Source organism: Pteronotus mesoamericanus, unplaced genomic scaffold (assembly GCF_021234165.1).
Source record: "Pteronotus mesoamericanus isolate MK-2021 breed Mesoamerican mustached bat unplaced genomic scaffold, CSHL_Meso_final contig_82, whole genome shotgun sequence".
NCBI classification, from domain to species: Eukaryota; Metazoa; Chordata; class Mammalia; order Chiroptera; family Mormoopidae; genus Pteronotus; species Pteronotus mesoamericanus.
Window position 1 is genome coordinate 27,214,212 of NW_026555265.1, and position 24,879 is coordinate 27,239,090.

The window sequence follows — 24,879 nt, forward strand, 5'->3', positions numbered from 1 at the left end:
TGTAAGACACTAATGAAAATATCTTCTTTAGTTTCAATTACTTGTAGAACATGAATTGATTCTCTTAATAAAACCGAATACATACTTAAAAGTATATGATGTCACATGGAATTAACAAAAGAGGTTTTAATTCTCATCATAAATAACAGAAAATATTTAATTACAATAATACTTAAATTTAGAATATATTATTGTTAACCAACCATAATTTATGGCATCATGAAAATATATATTTATGGAGATTCTTCTGTTAAAATATCTGGAATTGTATCTAAATAGCAAGTATAAAATAATACTGAAACTGGTGTAAGTTTAGAAATATCTTCTAATGAGTGCTAACTGATCTTCAATAGTTAAAATTATAACTGGGATTTTAAAATCCCTTACATTTTGTGATTGCCTTAAACTACCTTACTGTATTCAGGATACCTGTTTACAAATTGAAAAGGTATATCTATATGGAAAATATAACACATTCAATTATTAATATTCATCTAATAGGGTACATTTAAAGTTACAAGTGATTGACACATCTATAGAGTAATAGAAATGACAGAAGTAGATGGGTATAATTTTTTGTACTTTGTTTTATTTCTGATAGAAATTCATACAATATTTAAAAGATATTTAGGTACATTCATATGTGTACTACATACCTATGCCTATATAGTTATTTATATATTATGACCAAATGTGTTTTATGGCTAATATTAGTATGGTATTTTTCACTTTTGATATTTTTACAGAGAAAGCTGATGGTCTTTCTATGCACCTATCATGGTGATCGTGGTATTCTTTTTTTTAATTAATTAATTTATTTTTCCAAATACATTTGTCTCTGCCTTCCCCCCACCACTTTCCCCTGCCCCTCCCCACCTCATTCAATACTTCCCCACTTTGACTTTGTCCATGAGTCCTTGCTATATGTTCCTTGACTTGCTCCTTCCCTTACTTTTTCCCCCGCCCACCCCACCCTCCTTCCCTCTTGTCTCTGTTGGTTTCTTTTCCTTTCAGTGTTGCTGGTCTTATTTTCCTTGCATCTTTGTTTTGTTGGTTAAGTTCCACTTATAGGTCAGATCATATGGTATTTGTCTTTCGCCCCCTGGCTTATTTCACTTAGCATAATGCTCTCGAGTTCCATCCATGCTGTTGCAAAGTTTAGTAGTACTTTTTTTCTTTCTGCTGCGTAGTATTCCATTGTGTAAATGTACCATAGTTTTTTTGATCCAGTCTTCTTCTGATGGGCATTTAGGCTGCTTCCAACACTCGGCTATTATAAATTGTGCTGTTATGAACATTGGGGTGCATAGGTTCTTTTGAATTGGCATTTTGGGATTCTTAGGGTATAGTCCCAGCAGGGGAATCACTGGATGAAAAGGCAGTTCCATTTTCAGCTTTTTGAGGAAATTCCACACTGCCTTCCACAATAGCTGCATCAGTCTGCATTCCCACCAACAGTGGACTAGGGTTCCCTTTTCTCCACAGCCTTGCCAGCACCTGTTGTTTATTGATCTGTTTATGATGGCCATTCTGACCGGTGTGAGGTGGTATCTCATGGTGGTTTTGATCTGCATTTCTCTGATGGCTAGTGATGCCAAGTATCTTTTCAAATGTCTCTGGGCCCTCTGCATCTCTTCCTTGGAAAAGCGTCTGCCCAGGTCCTTTGTCCAATTTTTGATTGGATCATTTGCCTTCTTGGAGTGGAGTCGAGTCAGTTCTTTATATATCTTGGAGATCAAACCTCTATCTGATGTATCTTTAGCAAATATATTTTCACATAGGGTTGGCTCCCTTTTCATTTTACTGATGTTTTCTTTAGCCGTGCAGAAACTTCTTATTTTGATGAGGTCCCACTTGTTTATTCTTTCCTTTATGTCCCTTGCTTTAGGAGACATATCGGTGAAAAAATTGCCATGTGGGATATCTGAGAGTTTCCTGCCAATGTTCTTCTCTAGGACTTTAATGTTGTTGCAACTTATATTTAAGCCCTTTATCCATCTTGAGTTTATTTTTGTGTATGGTGTCAGCTGATGATCCAATTTCAATTTTTTGCATGTAGCCGTCCAGCTCTCCCAATACCATTTGTTGAAGAGGCTATTATTACTCCACTTTATGCTTCTGCCCCCTTTGTCAAATAATTGTGGTATTCTTATGAAAAGAAAAAGTTGTTTGGATTTGTATATTAAGAAAAGTTATGTTCAAATGATAATTCCCAATGTATTTTATTAAATAAATGAAGAGATAAAATGTTATTAATCAAATTATAGAAACAAACTGAAAATATTTTAAGTTAGTAACTAAAAGTTTCAGAAAATATAAGCCCATTTATTTGGTCATTCATTTAAATTTTTTTCTATCACTATTTTAAGCATAGAATTTTTTTCACTTATTACTGATCAGACAAGTGAGCAAATGAGATATATCTACTGTGAAATTTCAATCAAATATGGCATCCAGTGAAAACTTTTAATGAAAATAATACATTTATTAATCACTTGCAAAAATAAATCTGTAAGATACAAGATAAGAAATTAAAATTTTAGCTTTTATAGATTTTAGGTAAAACATTTTTCAAAATAGCCTTTAAATCTATTATTTTTAAGATTTTATTTATTTATTTTTAGAGATGGGGAAGGGAGGGAGAAAGAGAGAGAGAGAAACATCAATGTGTGGTTGCCTTGCATATACCCCTTACTGGGGACCTGGCCCACAACCCAGGCACGGGCCCTGACTGGGAATCCAACCCTTGACCCCTTAGTTCACACACCCAGCACTCAATCCACTGAGCCACACCAGCCAGTGCTGTCTATTTTTTATTTACTCATTTTCAAAATCCTTAAACAGGAAAGCATTTTAAAATGCAGAATTTTTTTAAATGCACACTGTTGAATCACAAAACATGTATGAGTAGCTTGGCTCTTTCACTCTAGATATTGAAGAACAACTTAGTAACATTTCCAATTAAAAAAATAATGTTTACTTTAGGAAGATAAAGTTTATGTACATACTATTTTTCAAAATTTTTCTTTGATGTTTTCCCAAATGCTTATTGTTAATTAGCACATTAAAAAATGAAAGTTTAAGAGCTAAGAAGTTTTTCATTGCTATTCTGTTGTACTGGAAAGTTAATAATTTGGTCATTTTAAGTTCTACCTAATTAATTATTTCAGCTAGCAGTTATTAATCATGCACAAGGTAGGTCAGGATGCAAAGATAAAGCTAACAGTTTCAGTTTGTCATGTTTAGAGATTTCCAAATGTTAAAAACTTTTTGTATCAAGTCCAATATATCTGATTATTGTTCCTAGTTTTGATCATAACTTACAAGCCAATTTCATCATAAATGAAAAAGTTATATTAACTCTTGGGAGTTTTTAAACTTGAATTGTATAAGTATTGGTTAGTCCTACCTACAGAATTTTCTTAATTCTTTATTTTCTAAGATCATTAATTATCTGAAAATATACTAATTTTTCAATATTATTGAAAAGAAAAATTGATTGTGTGAGACTAAACACAATAGTCAGATATGGTCTGCCATAACTAAGTATAATAGAATTATTTAACTTCCCAAGATTCAGAATAATTATTTATGTAGCCTGAAACTTTTTTTATCATTTTCAATACCTCCATCATATTGTTACGCATTATTGAGAAATATACCAAGATGATTTCATTTTTTATAAATGATGTCAAGTAATGCCATTTCTGTTCTTTAATTATAATATTCAGTTAGATATAACTATAAATAATAGCATTATTTTCACTAAATTTCATCTTGTTCCACTGTGCCTAGTAAGACTATTTTTCTGTTTTGATTTTGTTTCCTATTTTATTAACTGAAGTCAATTCTACACCAGCTTAGTGTTATCAAAAATTTGACAGACTTGTTTTGTCTTCATTCTAATTTCTTTTTATTATTTTAAATTTCATTTTTCAGTTAGAGTTTACATTTAATATGATTTTTTGTTAGTTTCAGATGCAGTATAGTAGTTAGACAACCATATACGTTATGTTGTGATTCCCCAACATTTCAAGTACCCACCTGGCACCATACATAGTTATTACAATATTACTGATTACACAATTTCTTGAATATTTCTTTTAGCAAGTATCAAAGGCTCCTTGTATTTTCTGCCCTACTGCTTCACTACCCATAATTGAGCACATCTCAAACAGTTGTTGAACCCACATGTATGTACCAACCCAGCCTACATTCCTTCATCTAGTCCACTCTTGAGCATACCTTCCCCCTCTTTAAATAATTTATAAGTTTTGTTACTGATTAATAAAGACAGTATTTGAAGCCAGTGCATTAATCCCGTTTCCCAGCCATTCTTTCATGTGATTCTTTTGTACTCAAATGTGTTACAGCCTAGGTTTCATATTTTTAAGCTTTCTTGGAAAGAAGGTAACCTGAGCAATAGGGAGTTTACATTAAAGTAAATCTATCATTGCTCATATTTGAAGTTTAGAATTGAATTTTTATTTATTTCATATGGTTTTTCTTATTGCTGTGCTTCTCCTGCTTTCCTGCTGACTAAGGGAGCCTGAAGCAATCTGCTTTCTAGTCTTGAGGAGCCTCAGTGACTTACACGTCCTCTCCTAGGGCTTCTGATGCTCTAAGTTTTTTGTTGTTGTTGTTGTTGTTTTTGTTTTTTGGTCCCTCCCCTCCCCCAGGTAAAATACCGTTCTACTAAAAAAAAAAAAATCCCCAGTGATGGCTTCATGTTTTTCTTGTAATACTTTTTTTGTCACTCTAAGACCTAAATATGCTTCTGAAATAGCTGCAGAGCTAGTGCATTTGTTGCCATCTTAACTCACATTTTGTCTACATGTCTAATTAAGTTCTGCTTGTCTACATAACTGATCGGTCATAAGTTACCATGTTAAACAGGGCAGAGCACTCTTTCAAACTTGGAGTAATTAGTAAGACTGTATATTGTTTTCTTATAACATTTTGTTTCCTACATTGTTGCAAATATTCAAAATTTGCCTATATTTGTATTATTTTTGAAGCCAGTTTTTAAAAACCTCTAACCCACATTAAGATTTAGCTTCCTATATGTATGGTAGATTTGAAAGTTGATGACTAGGCTAAATCTCATTGAATCATATTTAGTTTTCTATTGGGCCTTTTCTGTAAGTATTAAACACATAAAAATATATCATCAAGAATAAAATAAATTTGTATTTGTAATTTTCAATTTTATATTACTTTCCTTAAAAATACCAAGATTCAGAAGACTTAAACATACACTAGAATGGATCTCTTACAGCTGCATACATTTTATAAATAAGAATTATCATAGACAAGGAGAAATGGAAAAACCCTCATCAACTGCATTTTCATAATCATTTTTTATAGTATGCACATCTAATTCAAAAATTACTTTCAATGGCATCATATGTAAATTAGATTCCCTATAAAGTGATCTTAAAATCAAATAGAGTTATTATATCTTTGTCAAGTACAATTAATTCTAACTACTGAATATTAGGGAAGAAGTTTCAGGCAAAGAGTAAAATGTTATGCAGATGAACACACTAGTCAAATTTTATCTTACATTGCTAATCTTCTGCAGTTGTTTTGTAATATAATATTATTCCATCAGGATATGGTATATAATGTACACCCTCCAAAAGATAAGAAGCAGACCATTTAACTATCTTAAAATATGGTCTGTAACAGTTTAAAACTACCATGGGCTTTTTATTAATTTTCTTCATTTTGAATTGTGTGCACTGCCATTGCTACATCGGTTTGATATCAGTGTTCAAAAATTACCAGTTATATTTGCTGTTTATACTCTTTGTAGATTAGGATTAAAATGGAGTTATCCATTTTTAAAGCTGTGTGAATTTTTCTAAACAGGAACAACTATTTGCAATATGGGTTTTCATAGTGATTAAACCAATTAAAACTTTTATTACTAGCATTTGAGAGCACATGTTCATATAGCAATGTAAAATATATTAATGAGTGTTTGGTAAATTCCAAGAGGCTTTTACCATTAGCATAATTTTGTGTTGTACAATTAAGTTACAGTTACATCTATAGTTTTGGATAACATTCATTGGTTAACAATAAAGTGACAAAAGATCAAAAAAAACAAAACAAAAAAAAACAAAAAACTAAATTTACTAATTATCATTCTAGTATTATATGTGAGTTTTATCTTAGGTGCATTATTCTATTAAAATCATCAAACACAATAAACAATAAAGTAGCAAATGCATATGTCTGATATACTTTATTAAAATTACTTCTTTAAAAAACTCTAATCTGTTTTCAAAATTGCATGACTAAAGCTTGGAAGTGTTGTATTTCTAAAATTATATTTATACTTATATTTATATTAGTGAACACTATAATTTAATGACATTCCCTAGTATAATCTAATATTTAATCTTTACTTTGGTTGGACAACTTCGAACATATAAATACATGATGATTGAGTGAATAGGGTCGTGCATTTATTATATATGGACATTTGAGTCTATTGAGGAAGTTAACTTTGTTGAACAATGGTGACACAAGCAATTGGAGTTGGAAGCAAATTACAGTAACCAGTAAATCACTGAGTTTATTTATTTAAGGATGTATAGATAACTGTATATTTTCTAAAAAAAAAATTAGATGCCATACATAAATATAGCATAAGGTCTACTTTCCTCCTTTCTTTCTCTCATATTTCAAAGAAAAAAACACATGTCACAAGTTCCCTGAGAAAAGCCAGTTAACTACAGTTAAATAGGGTCACTTTATTAGTGGTAACTTACTTCAGTGGCTCTTGCTTTTCTTCCTGTTAGAAGGTCCTTAGCCTTGCAATGTCCTTGGCAAGTTATTTCAGAGGGTTCTTAGGATGTGTATCATTTGTGCGGAAAAGAAATTTCTCTAGTTACCAGGGACACCTGCAGTTTCTCAGTCACCTGCTCAGTCCTATCTGCCATGATGTTGTCTGCTAAGGTCTCCACTGTCTTGTGGACTCTGTGTATGGATGCTTGGTCCTGCCTGAAGCCTGTGGAACCTTACTCAATGACGCATTGCTGCTGCCCGTTCAGGCACTATGAACAATGGTAAATATTGCCCCCTTTCTATCTGGATCCACTGTGATGAACTAATCAAAACTTCCATTTCTGAAGTAATGTACTGCCATCAGGCACTCCAGCCCTTTAAGTACAAGGCAGAGTTGAGTTCTACAATGATTCCCAGTATTGCTTGATGTAAAGAATAATAATTACTATACCTTATGGATCAACGTCTTCAGTTTTGGTAAAATTCACACTGTTTTTTGATACATAGCTTTCCTTTTTCCTAGGATAGACCAAGGAAATATGTGAGGAGGCATTGTATTGTATTCAGAATCTTAGTCTACATCCAAAATCAAATATCTGTGTACTTTAATTGGGGCAGAAAATAATATAAACCTGAGGTTGATAGCTGATATATTTTTCTTTTCTTTGAATGTATTCTTTTTGATGAAGCCTTTGGGTCTCTAATGTAGACTGATCACTAACTCTCTAGACACACAGGCGCATCTGAATCCCTGTATTAGTGACAAACTACCCTAAAACTGGTAACCATTTCAATTTGAGGACACATTTGTTCAGAGAAGTGAGGTGAAAGCTTAAGAAAATTTTTTTTGTCTATTCACTGGTTTTAATTGACATATACTTTACATATAACATTGTGTAAGTTTAAGGGGTAAGACATGTTGATCTGATACATTCATATATTGCAACATGATTACCACTGTAGTGTCAGCTAGCAAGTCTCATTCCACATTATTTATTTTTTGTAGTGAGCACATTTAAGATCTGATCTCTTAGCACCTTTGAAGTTTATAATACAGCATTGTTGACTATAATCACTATACTGTGCATTAGATATCCAGAGCTTATCCATCCATCCAAAACTGTAAGTTTTACCATTTAACATCTCCCAATTCCCCCATTCCCCAGGCCCTGGTAACAAGCATTCTACTCTGTTTCTTTAAGTTCACCCTTTTTTTAAGATTTCATATGTAAGTGATATCATGCAGTATTTGTCTTTCTCAGTCTGACTTATCTCATTTAACATAATGCCTTCATGGTCCATCCATGTTGTCACAAATGGCAGGGTTTCCTTTTTTCTCATGGCTGAGTAAAAAGTTTCTCCATTGCACAAGCATACTTTATGTTCTTTATCCATTCATCATTGATGGACACTTAGACTGTGTTCATATCTTGGCTGTTGTGAAGAAGGCTGGAATACACATGGGATGTTTCTTAATAAAAAATGTAACATAAACCACTAGTATTAATAATTAATATCTCCATTATGCTGTCTATTTAACAGTCTTAAGTGGATCGTTGGCCAGTGCTTGTTTGAAATTTAATAAAGGATGATTTATCCAGACGATTTCTGAAGTGTTGATATTCTGTGGGATTTATTAAAGAGGAGGAATTTATGCTTTGAACACAAGAGGTGCTGATAATACATTGTAAAAATTTTTGGAGCTTGATTTTCATTCTTTCTGAAGAATCAGAAGAGCAGTTGGAATTCTGATATGTTTTTTAACATTATAAGTGGTCTGTGCTGTGTTCTCATACTATAAAGCTTAATTTAGATATGGGTTCCAACACTTACTATTCTTATGCCATGGGCCTAATGTATAATCCTATTTACCTTTCTCAGATATAATGCTGAGACATTTCTATTGGTTCCGCATTTACTTGGAATATAATGAAAGCAATAAATATATGGGTTATGGATTAAAAAGTTAATTTTATAAAATTAAATTTATAAATATCGCTAGAGAGACAAACATAACTGATGAAGCATTTCCATTATTATTTTAAAATAATTGCTAACTAAGATATAAGCGCAGACACCATAGGAAAAGATTATGATATTTAATGTACATAATCATGATAAAAAAAGAAGGACCACTGTCCTTGTGTTTTCCACTTGATCTTTGCATTTCTCTTGTAGTGTGTAGTGAAGAAACAATGGGAAGCAGCACCCTTTTCCAATCTCAAAGAAGCCCCCTCTCTGGAGGAACAAGCAAGAGCTGTAATATTTAGGGAAAAGTTTAATGGTAACAGAACATGCTGATTTCTCACTCTGACTTTTAAGTAGAAAGCACGAAGGTTCAGAAACTAGAATTGCCTTAGTAACTAATGTTGTGGCAATTCTCGACCTGGCATTTGGTCTGCTGTGAACTGAATTTCTATATTTCAGTGTATACAATAAGTGCAGCTATCTAGGACTTCAGTTTGCTCCATAATTTTGACAGGGTTTCCTTGTATCATCTTGTATACCAATGTATTTTACTTTAAAAAAACAAGGGAAAGAACAAAGCACAAGTAAACATTTTTACAAAATAATAAAGATTTTGTTCATAGGCATTGTATGTCAGTGATAAGGTAACCTAAGACTCATTTTTGAACAATTCAAATACAGAATGCAGGTTATGTGCATTCTACTGCTGGGAAACCATGGACAGTCAGAAATTTCCTAGGCAACAGAACCTTAAATAAGAAAGCCTACAGAACCTTAAATAAGAAAGCCTACCTTGGAACTTTTGGGGGTACATAAAAAGCACAATGAATAAACTAGTGTGAGTTCATGGAATATTATATTCCCAATGGATAATTTTAATTATCTACTGGGTTGGAATGTCTATGTTGTAAGGTAGAGAGCAACAGGGACTCTGACCAAAGATCAGAAAAGTCTTTCAGAGACTTAAGGTGAGGCAGTTTGTAAAAAAAAATTTAGGGAGATTCCAAAAATAAGTTGTATACACATAAGGAAGGAAGGATTTCAGTGCAATGATAAATAAAATTTTATTCATTCATTCATTCACCTGTGAAAGAAATAATCATTTGAGCTTCTATAAAAAGAGTAAAAAAATTAGTGTGTATGCCTCCTATATAATTCACTGTGAGGGAGCAAAAGATAAATAACCCTAGGATCCTGTCTGCAATGAATTTACAATATACGGGAGAAAATGACACATTCAGAAATAAGAGTATTTCAAACTGTAAGTTTTCAAATCTCATAAAAAGAAATAGAGTAGTTGCATGGGAGTTCAGTGGAAGGTGTAATTAATTCTAGCTTGCAATTGAATTGGAAACAGGGCAATTTCCTTGGAAGAGAAAATATTTGACTTGGGTTGAAATGATGGGTAGACTTTGGACACCTGACATAGGAAGAGACATCCTATTAGAATGTAGGTAAAGGCACATAAATGGTAATACACAAAAATATTGAATACATAAAATAAAAAGATTATTTGAGTTAAATTAGTGGAAATTCAAGTTGAAAAAATAGTTTTGACCACATTGTGGGGATGGGAAGAGAGCTAGGATGATATATTCAGGAGATTCTGTAATTTCCAAGGGGAAAAGGTCAACAAGTGGTTTCAGACAAGGGAGAGTAGTTTTGGAAGAACAAAGATTTGATGAGTTAGAGAAGTGGGATATAAAAGAACAATTAAGAAACCATTTTATTGATCCAGAAAGTATATTTGACCTATTGAAGTGAAAGCAGAGGCAATGGGAATGGGAAGTTAAGGAACATCATGGCATTGATAAGACATAGGAAGTGCTGACACGTAAACAGGAATGAGTAGATAAAAGTAATATAAAGATGGGAACTTTAACTTAAAATTCCAAGGCAATACAACTAATATCAGAAAAGGCAATAAGTGAGGAGGGAAAAGTGTGGAAGAGAAGATATTTTCTTGTATTTGTAGGATCTCAATCTGAGGTATTAGTGAACCATCCAGAATGGGCATGCCGACACATAGTTGCTGGGACAGGGACAGGATTCACACCCAGATCCCTTATTCACTTATTTCACAAATAAATATTGTGCTCTGTTATGTATTATGTTAAGATATGGGGGAAAGGTGATGAAACACAAGTCTCCTCTCTCAGTGATCTAATCAAAACAAGCAATTACACTTAGGTATGTGTAGGTCAGGATTTGGAAATCCAGAATTCAATGAAAACAGGCATGGGGGAAGCTCGGTCTTGGCTCATCAAGGAACGTGCTATAGCAGTAAATTTTAGTCAGCTTAAAGACCCATAAGAGTTAACCAGGCAGAGTAGGAAGAGAAAAATGGAGGGGAAAAAATGGAAAGGAAGGGAAAGAGGGAGAGTAATATCTCTGTTCAGTATTCAACAAATAACTAGTCAAAGTTGAGGGAAATCATTGGCCTGTCACAATAAGTAGGTGTTTAGATAGGTAAGCTGTACATTTTGACAATTTCAGGAAGGAAAAGAATTGCAAAAGATAGAAGAGATCTTAGGGTAACTGAATCTTATGGAAGTATATACATGAGGTACAAGAAATATGAGAAGGAGAAGAAGTAAAAGCAGAGGGAGAGACGTAGCCAAAGTTGTAAGTTACTAACTGATTTTCATAAAGAAGATATTGTTTTACCTACTATTGTCCCATTTTACAAATATATACCATCACCTGAGAATTTTCAGTGCCACTGGCACTTAAAACAATATTAGCACTCTTAAATTAAATGTTTCTGTAACACAACGTCTGTCCAGAAAAAGTCCAACCATTGCTAATATAACAGGAATAGTTTGTGTGACATTGATGTAACCTGGCAGCCAAGGAGAGTGGACTGAAATGCACAAGTGTGAACAATGACAACTTCACTGCACTAGTCAGTGTGGGCAGTAGATGTCATTGAGTGAGCATGTGTACTGTGTGGCTGTCACATTCAAAATGACTAAATGAGGAACAACAGATGTGCATCAAATTTTGTGTTAAGTTTGAACATTCCTCTGTGGAAACTATTTGCATGATTCACAAGGCCACAGCTGTGGGCAACTGGTGATGGGCAACTTCATCACGACAACACACCCACGCATGCATCATGTCTTGTGCAGGGTTTTTTTCCAAAACATCAAATCACCCAGGTGACTCAGTCCCACTACAGCCCAGATTTGGTGCCCTGCGACTTCTGGCTTTTCCCAAAACTAAAATCACCTTTGAAAGGGAAGAGATTTCAGATCATCAATGAGGTTCAAAAAATGCAACAGGGCAGATGATGGTGAATGGGAGAACTGTGTGTAATCCCAATGTGCCTACTTTAAAAGGGACTGAGGCATCATTGTCCTATGTAAAATATTTTTTGTATCTTGTATCTTGTTCAATAAATGTCTCTCTTATTCATAGTACATGGCTGGATACCTTCTGGACATACCTCATATAGGGATGTGAATGTGGCTGGGGGTAGAGAGGTTGAAAATGTTTTGCAAAAAAGATAACAGTGAGTATAGGTGAGTATTTTCTAAGTTTTGTTAATAAAAAGAAGATTTACAAATGCTAATAAACACATGAAAAGATGTTCAACATTACTAATTATGAAATCAAAACCACAGTGACATAACTTCAGGTCCATTAGGATGACCATTTGATAAGTAAATTAAAAAGAAAATAACAAGTGTTCATGTGGATGTGGTGAATTTGGAGTGCTTGAGCATTGGTAATGGGATTGTAAAATCTTTTCCACAGTTACTATGAAAATAATATGGTAATTCCTCAAAAAGTTAAATGAAGAATTTCCATATGACCCAACAATTCTACTTGTTGTGTATACATCCAAAATAATAAAATGTAGGGACTCAAACAAATATTTGTACATCCATCTTCATAGTGGCCTTATTCACGATAACCAAAACATTGGAAACAGCTCAAGTATCCAATAAAAGAAGATCGCATGCATGTACAATGGTATATTATTCAGCTTTGAGAAGAATGAAATCCTGATACATTTTATAATATGAATAAAACTTGAAGACATTCTGCTAAGTTAAATAAGGCAGGACAAATGTTATATGATTTCACTTACATGAGGTACCTAGAATTCTAAATTCATGGAGACAAACACAATAGAGTTTATAAGGGGCTGGGAAGAAGGGTAAAAGGGAAAGTTCTGTTTAATGGGTATAGAGTTTTATTTTGAAATGATGAAAACCTTCTGGAGATAGATGATGATAACGGTTGCACAATAACTGAATGTAACTGAAATGTACACTTAAGGTTGTTAAAATGGTAAATTTTATATCATATATTTTTACCACAGTAACGAATTTAAAAAAATAAAAGGCAGATTAAAGATTAGCTTCAGGATATGTAAATTTCAGAAATCATCATTATGGTAGTTTATTTATTTATTTTTTTAGATTTTACTTATTTATTTTTAGAGAAGGGAAGGAAGAGAGAAAGAGAGGGAAAGAAACATCAATGTGTGGTTGCCTTTCATGCGCCCTCTACTGGAGACCAGGCCTGCAACCCAGGCCCATGACCTGCACTGGGAATAGAACCAGCAACCCTTTGGTTTGCAGGCCAGCACTCAATCCACTGAGCCCCACCAGCCAGGGGTTGTTATGGTAGTTTAAATCAGGAAGAACTTACTATATCTTTAAAATTGCAGAGTAGCTTTTTGTTTTGTTTTGTTTTTAAACAAGAAAAATATGAAGATGGATCCTGGGAAGAAATCAAGTTAGAATCAAGAACAAAATTCTTTAAACTTGCTTTTTATTAGGCTAATTAGGACATAACTAGATAGTTAATTAAGACCCTAAATAAGAAGCATGGGACTATTAACTTCATTACACCAGCTGCAGCATCCAGTCAGCCCTCTGTATCCGTTGGCTCTGCATCCATAGATTGAAGCAATTGCAGCTTGAAAATATTCAGGATTAAAATGTTAAATGTAGCTGATCTGTGCTATGTAGTTAGGCTTGTGATAGTTGCATCTGTACTGAACATGAACAAACTTTTTTCCTCATTTTTATTTCCTAAACCAGCAATCCCCAACTTTTTTGGTACCAGGAACTGGTTTCAGGGGAGACAATTTTTCCACAGACCGGAGGGGCGATTGCTTTACAGCCTGCCAGCAGATGCAGCTTAATCGTCACTTGCCACTCACTGAAAGGGCTTAGATATGAGCCGCAAGCAATTGACTTATTATGGTCTCAGCACAGTCAAACCTCTCTGCTGTAAGCTGCACCCCAGTTACTATGAAAATAATATGGTAATTTTATTAGCATCACTGCCTCATCTCTACCTCAGGTCATCAGGCATTAGATCCTCATAAGGAGCACACAACCTAGATGCCTGGCATGTGGAGTTCACAGTAGGGTTCACGCTCCTATGAGAGTCTAGTGCCTCTGCTGATCTGACAGAAGCTCAGGTGGTAATGCCAGCCCTGGGGAGCAGCTGTAAATAGAGATGAAGCTTCTTTAGCCCCTGCTCCACTCCTACTGTGCAACCAGTTTCCTAACAAGCCATGCATAGGTAATGGTCCCTGACCCGGGGGTTGGAGACCCTGTCCTAAACAATACAAATATATTTACATAGCATTTACATTGTATGTAGAGATTATTTATTTATTTTTAATTTTTTTTACATTACTTTTTAGTCACCTTATTCCCCCCTCCACCCAGCAATCACCATACTGTTGCCCATGTCCATGAGTTCTTTTTAGATTATTTAAAGTATAATGGAGTGTGTAGGTAGGTTATATGCAAATATTCCACCATTGTTTATAAGGGACTTAAGCATTCCTGGACTTTGGTATCCTTGGGGGTTTTGGAACTAATTTCCTATACGTACTAAGGACCACTGTATATTAAGTTTGTTTATTTAGCCTGGCGACATTCAGGGTTTTAGGAAGAATCAGGGAAGAGGAGGAAGTGACTCCAATCATGTCAGTTAAAAAAAATCAGAGTTCAGCCAAAACCCTCTGGTGGATTGTAAACAATTAATATGCAAACAATTCATAAGTATGAACTGTCATAGCAAAAAGCTATCCACTGAAGCTGACAAACATTCTATATATGCATTCTTTTTCTCCATAACCAAGATTTTTAAAGATTTATTCTCCAAATCAGGAATTGAGAGTAAAAGTGGATGACAAAGGTACCATTAATATTTATATGCACTGAGACACCAGTATATACTGGTCCAGTCCCTGAGGAGTATGGTGTGTTATTTAAAGCTAATTTTGAGAATTATCAGAGGTGAAAAGGAATTAAAGATTCAAGATACCATTGTTTAAAACCCTGAACTATGAACCTATTTAAATAGCTTAATAATCAATAATGAAAAGGTATGGAAAGAAAAATCTCAATTCAAAGTACTACTCTGAAAACAATAGCATTGTTTGAAATTCTCATTATGAGAGAAGAATGAAGCAAAAGAATAGTATTACATTAGGCTCCAAACCTTTGGTTTCTAAAGAAACAAGAAAAAAAGTGCTTAGTTAGCATATTATTTTCAAATAGATAAAAATTTCTGATACAACAGACTGGTGATTTTACATACAATTTTTGGAATATTGATTCACCATGTGTTTTAGTTGGGGTTGCTATAATGGTGCCATAGAAAGTGGCTTATGAACCAGAGAAAATATTTCTGTTTTTGGAGGCTAGAAGTTTGAGATCAGAGTGCCAGCAAGGTGGGGTTCTGGAGGACACCATCTCCTAGATTTGACACAACTGCTTTCTCTTTGAAAACTTGTGTGGAGGAGAGAGTTTGAGAGAGCTCTCTGGGTTCTCTTTGTATAAGACTACTTATCCCACTCATGAGAGTTCCACCCTCATGACCTATAACTTTCCAAAGGCCCTGCCTTCTTTATTGTCACACTGTGGGTTAGAATTTCATAAAGTGAGTTTTAGGGAGACACAAATGTTCAGTCTGTAATACCATGTATAATCATTATGCATAGGAAATTTATGTTTATATAGAGTATTAGTGTCAAATTTTATTATTTCATTATTTGTAAGATATTGCTTTTCATATCTGTGAAATTTTTGATGCTAAGTCTTTGGTATGAAGTATATCAAAACACTTGGAATAAAAAAAAGGTAATACACTTTAAAACAATTCTTATTTACCTACACATTGCAATAAATGTGGGTGACTGCAATCAATGATTAAGAGGCATTGAGAAAGAGACAAGTACTCATTGTTGAGGATGTTTTAAGGTTATTGGAAATAGTTTTATCTCAAGCAGGGCTCCCTTCTGCTTTTTATTCAATCATTTTTGAAAATTGTTATTCTATTACAGTTGTCCCAATTTTTCCCCCTTTTCCCTCCTCCATCCATCCTATTCCCTGCTCCCACAGTCAATTCCCACACTGTTGTCCATGTCCGTGGGTCTTTTGAGAAGACGACTGACATAGGCAAGTCTAGCTTTATGAAGAGGAGAAAACAATTAGATGGGACTAATGGGCAAATTATCACTTTTTGTTCTGTTTTGACTAGGAGGTTTTTCAAATATATATGACTCCAAAAGAAAAATAAATAAAAGGAGGAGTAGTGAGGGCAGATTTCATTTCTACCAGTCCCATTCTTTCTTTCTTATTCTCCACACTTTCCCAGCTTTGATCTGAATAGAATCAAGGGGAGACATTTCTTGACCTGTTACCTTCCAGTACCTTTACAGTTACCTTTGCTAATATAAAACACATACAGTACTGAAAATAGGAAGAGAAGGGCAAGCAAAGAGTTAAAATTATTTATTAAATACCATATATTATAATGCAAAAGAATAAATCCACAAACGGTTTTCAAAAGATCAATGATCACGCTTTAAAAAAAAGGAGTCACAGTTGCACTGTCAAGATACAAATATATTTAAGCAAATTTGAAGGCTTTTCTACTTTCTTCAGTTTGTAGATACATACTTATGCCTTTTTGGAAAAATTACATTCATCTGCTTTGAGATACGAATGCCAGTTACTTATCTAATTTTCTTGGTGGAAACAGGAAGAGCAGAAGGACATAACAGGAGGGCAGAGGAGAGGGACAGATGTCAAAGCCTCTTATCCTTGATTTCCCAAAATGCCCCATTAGCCATGGTCTGTTCCTTTCAGTTCACACAGGAAGCAAGGAAACCCGGGACATTTGGTTTGTATTTATAAATATACTAAATTATTCTCTCCTAACATTCTAGGAGTTTCTAAAAGTATTTGTTTTGATCATTTAGGATATCAGTGTGTCTTTTTTTCCCCTACATTTTTCTCTAACCAGCCTTTCTTCTAGGTGGATAATGTAGCCAAGGAACTTCTTTGTGACATGAGGACACTTTGGTAGATAATATTAATTCCAATTCTCAGACCAACTTGCTTCTTAAAAGAGTCCACCTTCCTTGTGAGCATTTGAAATTACATAAGTATGAAATAATATTTCAAACATTTATAAAATGTCTTTCTCATATCTGGAGTGAAAAAAATATAATTCAAATCAGGTAAAATTCAAATATTTGTAGGATTTATAGGTCCAGAAATGTTATAAGTTGTTTTTAAGAAAACTAACATTTTCTTTCCTATTTTTTATCAACAGGCCACATAGCTTAAGATACTAATTTTAAATTTATTCGTAACTTGTAGCACAACAATAACTAGAATTTATAGAATGCTTTAAAATGTATGTGTAATTAAGATTCCCTGCTTTATTGCATTTAGTTCTACTGACTTTACAGTTAAGTCCCATTGTCTTAGAAAAGTTAACTTGTTCAAGATGAGGCAGCCAGTTTGTATAGCCAGAGTTCATATTTAAGCTCTTACACCCCAGATCTTGTATTTTGTACATTGTGCTGACCTGCCTGTTGTCTCTATATGAGAATTCTGAAATATTTTGATGAGGATATGTATTGGTGAGTCTCAAAATGTCCCCAACTTTTAAATTTATTTTAACATTATTAAAATATATCAATAACAGCCAAGTTGTGGTTTCCACTTCCCATTTAGTATTCTGCGCTTCATTGATCCCTAAAATGAATTGCAATGGGACAGGAGAGGGAAGAAATTCCATCAGAGCAGCTATCTAAAAAATAATGGCTAGTTATAGATTTCTGAACACAAAGTCTCCTATTAAATTCTAAGCTCTTAATAATGTTTACCGATTAAAAAGCATTCCTTTAAACTGCACCTCCACAAAGTTCTGTTTTAAAATTGCAGGTAGGTGACAAAAGGGTTCTTAATGGCAATTTGCAATATAGAATGATAACACACCTCTTATTTCACAGGACACACAAATGCAAAGACTCATTTGTATTTCTTATGAACATTCACTGAAAACCAATGACCATCTTTATACATGTTGCCTTATGTGTGTCATGTAGACAACAAAGTTGCCATATTTACACATAAAATTCCAAGATATTTTCTCTTATTTGAAAATTCTAGGGAAAGTATAAAATTCTTTATTAGCTTTTAAGAGCTATAAACAAGTTGAAATCCATTGTGTAAATAATAATTATGGATAAAAACATAAAATGTTGAGGCTTCCTCAGCATTTCAGAATTCTTTGTGTCTTTTTGTGTGGCTTAATTACTAAAAAGAAGTAGAAAAAATGACTATCATGCAATTTTCCCCCTTATATAAAGTTGACCTATAATTCTTACATCCTTATAACATTTTATTTTGTAAATTAAGAAAATTTTGCAATACTATACTTGAAGTACTTTATTTCAAAAGGTTTCTACTGTAAAAAAATCTTACACTTTCTTCAGAGTGAATTTTTCTATTAAAAGACAATAGAATAAGGCTCTCTTGAACAATCCGTACATGTCAAATATTAATAATATTTATTATATATCCATTTGTAGCTAGAATATCTTCAATAATTAAAAAGAGAAAGAAAATATGTTGTAATAGTTCAGACAGGCTTAGAAAAATATATTATTTTATATATCTATCTAATTTGTATTGTATATGTACATATTTAATTTAATCTTAAATGATGCATTTCTGAGTTGAAATGCTCACCAACCTTTTAACATATAGATAAACCCAATGTAAAATCTTAGTGTTCATCAACTCTTACATTCTCCTACAGCCCAGACTTCACTGTGCTTTTTAGTTTTCCATGATCTTGATGTCTCCTGTATTTCCTGGAAAAACATAAGAGTCTGTTCATTTATTTACTAGGCGATCATTTTGTTTAAGGCACATTGCCAATCGATCTCTTTTTTTTACTGAATGAGAAACAAGAGATGCCAAGAGATTTGGCTCTGCTGCCCCAGAAATTTATAGGAGATAAAATTCAGGTTGAAGCAGGCTTATAACTAACTGATCTTGAGCAATTTAACTGAAGATGAGTTAATTCCTTCCCCTTGGGATTACTAACAGGACGAAATGAAGAACAAAGGTGTCTGAGACCCAGCAGATGCCGCTATATTTTTCACTGGGTATGGAGAGGTCAAGGCAAAGAAAAGAGGTCCACCAGAGTAACATTCTAATGTTCTTAGGAGTAAGAGAACCAATCATTCTTTCAAGAACATCAGTTTAAACAAAAATCGGTCAAAGGGAAAACAAAATTATACTATATGTTTATATTGAATACTCAAATTGTATTCTAAAATATTTAGAATTATATATTTTCAATATAATTAAGACATTTTAACTTTATATATATCTATCTCGCAGTTAGGTTATCATACTTATTCAGAATTTAATGTGGGGCCAGCCTTTCTCCAGTCTGTACTGTTACCGAACAAAAGGACCCATGGCGGGGGGTGCCCAGGTAGCTATTACCGAAACAATGACGTCCTCCTTCCCCGGGACCCCTCGGTTGTGGATACTTTGCCCGCCGCCCTTGGAATTATGGCTCTGAATGGCAGAGTTTGGTGAAAAAGAAAAACAACTATTTATTCAAAAGTTATAGAGGTTTGATTAATGGCTAAATGTCACCCTTAAACCTCAAAATGCCTTCAAAACAACCACTAGCACACACACCGTCCTGCCTTTCCCCCTTTGCCCAGTCAGGCCAGTCAGGGTACCGTCCTTCAGAAGGAAAAAAAGAACAGAAGTCCGGGGCTCCGCTAGGCAGGCCTCTCACGGGTCTCAGCACCATCCGCTGCGTCGCCGCGATCTCCAGCTCTTAATCCATAACCATGTGGCACCTTCTCATGGCCCACTAGCAGGAGTTCTTTCTCCCCTCTTTCTTCCGGCGTGGTCTTCACTGTTCCCCAGAGTCTGTGTCCCTTTGTCTCTCCAGCAGGCCCCTGTCTCTCCTCTCTCTCTCCCAGTACATTCTGTATATAGTCTTTGAAACCTTTGATTAGCTTTGGTGATATGCAAAATAACTCTCTTTGCATATGAGGAATGAAGCTATCCTGTTACTGACATACAAAATGACTCTCAATGGCCCTGCTCAAGGCTCTCATGCCCCATGGCGGCCTGCCCTGGTGTGGGGAGAATATATTTTTCTTGGACACCCCAATCTCTGGACCCTGTTACAAATACCCTCTGTTGGGGGGCCCTGGCTGTGACCCGTTACAGTACCACTATGGAAATGACAATAGAGAGAGAGGAAGAAATGTGTTAGCATTTTTAAATTTCATACTTATCCAGAATTTAATGTGAGGGCAGCCTTTCTCCAGTCTGTACCACTATGGAAATGACAGTAGAGAGAGAGGGAGAAATGTATTTATCAGCGTTTTTAAACTTATGATATTCTGTAGCTTAATTGTCACTTGGTTATTAGTTTCTCTGAAGTCCCTGAATGTCTGAGTTTCGGCAGTTGTGGTAAGAAGGCTGGTAGTGTAAGAGAATAGTAAGATTTATTCTCATACACATAGGTAATTCCCTCTTCACTTTAGATTCGTTCCTGGACTCAAAAATTATGCCTGATATTGATAAATAACCATCTTGGTGGTACATTTGTGTGATATTGTTTTTTCCAGGTAACTCTTGAGTGTGGGATTTATAAGTAGTGGCTGTGGTAGGATCTGCAAAGACTTTGGATGTGAGCTCTGAGAAAAAAAAAATCCCGTCTCTGAAAAAATCCTTCCTCTACACTTAGTTTCTTTCATTAGAGTATGGGTGTGTGGGGAATGCTAGGCTGGATAATGAATAAGCATGGGGAAGCCCTATGACATGAATTGATGGTGAGCTTTTATGTGGACAAAGAGGGGAGATAAGCATCCTCAGAGTACGAGAGTGGGCAAATGAGGAGGGATTACGAGTTTAGCTAAACAGTAAACAGTAGTTACTCTGCTCTCCCTATCCTTACCTACCTGAGACACTGGGAAATTAGGTTTGGTTGCACATGACCTTCAAAAATAGATTCTGGATGTGGAAATTACTGGAAGTATAATTAGTGAGCCCAGGCATGTCTCAAAAATTCTGTTTCTGTAAAGGACTTGGCTGCAGTATTATGAATTAGCTCTTTGAAAGTTAAATTCAGAAAAATGTTGGTACTGACAAATGGCTTATTGTCAGTAATTGGCTTAGATAGTTCAGTGAGCATCGGATTTGGTGTGAGGAAAGTTTTTTGTTTAAATACTTGCTCTTCCACCTATTAACTGTGTGACCTTCAACAAGTTACTTAACCTCTCCAAGACGTGGTCCCCTGTTATGTGAGATCAGGATAATAATTTCTATGCTGGTTAATAGACCCCTTGACACTTAAAGAACACTCAGGACTTTTTCTGTGACCATTCATTATGACAAAGGGAAAGGATTGAGGGAACCTGGGTCTTAGTTCCTATATAGGAATACTTTATACTGGCCCTCTAACTATTCTTAAACATGTTCTAAACTCTTAATGAAGTCTTAAATGTTATTTCATTTATATCCACCTGGAATGCTTAAAATTTTAAATGAGAGAACAGCCAATGATGATTTAATAGCCAATTTACTCCTGATAAGTTTCTACTCCTTCTTTAACTACTTGAGTGCTCTTTTTAATAATGTCCTACTTCTTGCTACCCTAGAAGGTCTGATCTACCTTAACTTATTCCTGGAAATGACAGTCAATCTGAGATGGGAAGTGCTGGAAGTTAATAAGGAGAATTTAAAAACGACCCTCAAGAGCAGCAGATGAATTACTAATTAGAATTATCACTGTTTCCTCAATAATACTGTTCTAAGAACTGAATTATGTCAGGACATAAAGCAAAAATTTCATTAATATTTTTAATGCATATCTATTATTTATAAAGCCAGTCTGAGCTGAAAGCATAGACTTGAGTATATTACCTTATCCTCACTGCCTGTCACCCCGGTTTGTTATTCCTCATTTCTGGGAGGAAAAGTGGAATGGCCATGGCTCTGCAATCAAATAGAGTTCAAGAGAAGCGCATTGCAATTGTAAGACCTTGAAGAGGTGATTTAGTCTTTGTAAACTTCACTTTCTCATTTGTAAAGATTTAGGATAATAGCTACGCCACAAGTTTATTATGACAATTTAAAGTATTTTAAATGTACACCTTCAGTGTTTAGTAGTAGATTACCTGTACCTGGTTATGATTGTATGCTTGTTATCTTCACAGTGACTGCTTTCCTCTTAATCTCAATCATAAGGCATTTCTTTTCATAGTGAGATAATTCTAGTGACCCATAGTTAGAGACCAGTAAGCTCATAGCAACAAGTGTGTGCTGTATTAGATCTTTTCCTCTCATCTGGTCTCCCATGTATGTATCTTAGAGCAGAATATTTTTATATGTGTAGAGGTATAGATGATTCTATTAACTAAACTACATCACTAACACATTTATGACTTTGTCTTCATTAGTAGTGCCATCCAATAATTGACAATCCACAGACTTTATAAAAACACATGTGTATGTTCTTACATAGAGGAATTCAATTCTTTTTTGTTTAATTTTTAGCAGTCGTTTAAATATAAGAAAATTGGCATAATAAACTTCAAGCTTTCAAGATATCAAAGCTGTTAGTTTTTATACATTTAATAATTATTGATAATTCATACTGCATTAATTTCACAATGAATTATTGATAATGAATTAATTGAATTATGAATTCATTGATAATTAATTAGTGAAAAAGTTGAACAAATTTTATTGTGTCAAACTTCTCAAAAATAATCGTCACAAAAATTATGTTTTGCCTTAGGAATTATTTTCTCGTGCAGTATGAACGCTTTTAGTAGCAAATAACCAAAGATATATACATTTTATGATTATTTAAATATGATGGCCAAAATTGATTCCCAATCTTTCAAAGATAGTTAAGGATGTTTTTAAAATAGACGTAAATGAAAATATGTGCATAAAAATAACCCTAGGAAATATCATCTATCTGTGAAAGAAAGCTAAAATATTCCAAGCTTCAATATGGCTGACTTAATTAAAACTCAATTAATATTGTTATTGTGTAACTAATGGCTTGAAAATGGCAATGTCATGAGCCATCAATTATAGATTAGTGTTAAAAAAGGTAGTTGTTATAGGCTGGAATATCACAATAAGCCGTAGGGTTTTTTTTTATTTTTATCTGAAGTATATTTGTCAGGCTTTACCACAGCATTACAGTTGATTGAAAATGACAAAAATGATGTCATTAAAGAATTGTTTTTCAACAAAAAAAAGTGTATAGGGTGTTGATAAGAATTGTGGTGTTTTTATCAAGTAGCATATTTTTCCAAACTGAAGCAATCATTTCCACCCTGTTAAAAGAAAGCTTCATAAACCACTTTATGGTTCCAGAAAATGCCATCTCTTCCCCATTTGGTTTCCCGTGCCTTCTATATTGAAATGTTTTGTCCAAAGTATTCTCTTCAAACTCTGTTCCATGGACAATTTCACCTTTTTCTTTAGAACCTTTTCTATTTTACCTTATATAAATTTTTGTCTTTTCTTTGGTATACTGTAAATCTTTAAGGATTATGATTTTAATCTATTCAACTGTTAATTTTCTCAACATTTTATATATGCTTATGCAAAAAGAAAAGCAGATCTTTCAAAGAATGAGCTTAAACCCCTTGGAAAATTCATGACCTAGAATCCAGGTACTAGACTAGAATCCTTGGAAATGCAAATGACCCACTTGACATAGTCAATAAATACCCATTGGCATATGTACAATATTAATTTAAAGTTGATATAGTAAAATATCACAATATATTTTTGATATTAAAATAAACAAATGTTTTTCTTTATAAGTATGTTCAAAATAACCATGCTTTCTGTGGAAAATTCAGAGAAGTTTAATGAAAATAACTTCCCTTGGCTCTGGTTGGATCCATACAAGTTTTAGTGAATTTTTGGTTGTTTAAAATCTAGAATTTATTAGCCTCTTTCAGAGTGGAGTGTCATATAAAGCAGACCACTTTTTTCTAAATATCTTATTCCATTGTTTTAATTTTTGAACCTAACTTTCATTCTTTTAAAAGGTTAAACAGTTGTTTACTCTGGTATTAGTCATTTGCATTGAGAGGTTCCCTAGGACAGGCACATAGCTATTTATGAGAGATGGTCCCACATGGCCATATATCTCAGCTGGGCACAATCAGTTGGAAAACTTTCATTGTAATAAAAGGCAATTCTAGTGAAACGCGATGTGAAGCAAATTCCAAAATTGATCTTTCAAGGAAGGAGCTTAAACCCCTTGGAAAAGTCATCACCTTGAATCCAAAGATACTTGGAAATGCAAATGACCCACTTGATAAAAGGGAGCACCTGTTGTTCTGCCTTGATTAAGTCTAAAAGCTTCAATTTCAATAATGAGAGAACAGAAGCAAGGTGTTCCTTTGATGAGTTTGCCTCAAGGTAATATAAATAGAGGGAGAAATGCTAGGTGGTGTTCTTTCAAAATTTCTTTCTGGCCATTAGTAATTACAAGCAATTTACTGTCATTCTGAGATGTGTGTATATAGGTAAAACTTTTGTTATATGCTGCCTGTTTTTTCCAGAATCTTTAGTAATGAAACTGAAAAATTTAAAGAGGACTGCTTTACCATCTCTGGATCAACAAGGAAGTAAACACAAGGGAAGAAATTATCATACACTCATAATGGGTCTTGAGGGAAGTAGAACATTAAAATAGAGTGGGTGGTTACAACGACCAAGAGGCAGGCAGAAAGAGGTCTGCAGGAGATGGGGAAGGAAG